This window comes from Triticum aestivum, chromosome 4B (assembly GCF_018294505.1).
Source record: "Triticum aestivum cultivar Chinese Spring chromosome 4B, IWGSC CS RefSeq v2.1, whole genome shotgun sequence".
Classification (NCBI taxonomy): Eukaryota; Viridiplantae; Streptophyta; class Magnoliopsida; order Poales; family Poaceae; genus Triticum; species Triticum aestivum.
Window position 1 is genome coordinate 399224784 of NC_057804.1, and position 1387 is coordinate 399226170.

Genomic DNA, 1387 nt, shown 5'->3' on the forward strand with positions numbered 1-1387 from the left:
AACCTTGCAACCAACACGATAAAGGGGTTGTCAATCCCTTCACGGCCACTTGGAAAAGTGAGATCTGATAGAGATAATAATAAGATAAATATTTTTGGTATTTTTATGATATAAATTGGAAAGTAAAGATTGGAAAATAAAGTAGATCGGAAACTTATATGATGGAAAATACACCCGGGGGCCATAGGTTTCACTAGTGGCTTCTCTCAAGATAGCATAAGTATTACGGTGGGTGAACAAATTACTGTCGAGCAATTGATAGAAAAGTGCATAGTTATGAGAATATCTAGGCATGATCATGTATATAGGCATCACGTCCGCAAAAAGTATACCGAAACGATTCTGCATCTACTACTATTACTCTACACATCGACCGCTATCCAGCATGCATCTAGAGTATTAAGTTCATAAGAACAAAGTAACACATTAGGCAAGATGACATGATGTAGAGGGATAAACTCAAGCAATATGATATAAACCCCATCTTTTTATCCTCGATGGCAACAATACAATACGTGCCTTGCTGCCCCTGCTGTCACTGGGAAAGGACATCACAAGATTGAACCCAAAGCTAAGCACTTCTCCCATTGCAAGAAAGATCAATCTAGTAGGCCAAACCAAACTGATAATTCGAAGAGACTTGCAAAGATAACCAATCATACATAAAAGAATTCAAAGGAGATTCAAATATTTCTCATAGATAAACTTGATCATAAACCCACAATTCATCGGATCTCGACAAACACACCGCACAAAGAGTTACATCGAATAGATCTCCAAGAAGATTGAGGAGAACTTTGTATTGAGATTCAAAGAGAGAGAATAAGCCATCTAGCTAATAACTATGGACCCGAAGGTCTATGGTAAACTACTCACACTTCATCAGAGAGGCTTTGGCGTTGATGTAGAAGCCCTACGTGATCGATTCCCCCTCTGGCGGAGCGCATGAAAAGGCCCCAAGATGGGATCTCACGGGTACAGAAGGTTGCGGCGGTGGAAATAGGGTTTCGTGGTGCTCCTGGATGTTTTCAGGGTATGTATGTATATATATATGTATATATATAGGGTGTCACTATTCTAATCCTGTGATTATAATAACTATTTGGATCACAATGTCCTATATAGGAGCCACTGTGGCCTTCCTGAACTCTACAGTGAAAAGGAGAAAAAACACCCACCCCCAACCACTCCCCCGATCCCCACCAGCCCATCCCCCACCCGATCCCCACCTTCCTCGTCCCTCCACAACCGCCGCTGCCCCTGGTGCCGACGCACCTCTCGTCGCCGGCCATCCCAGCCTCGTCGCCGCCCCCCGACCCACCAACCCACCCCCGCCGGCACCGGTGGCGCGCGCCGCCCCCTAACCGGGTCTCACGCCTCCGCCGCT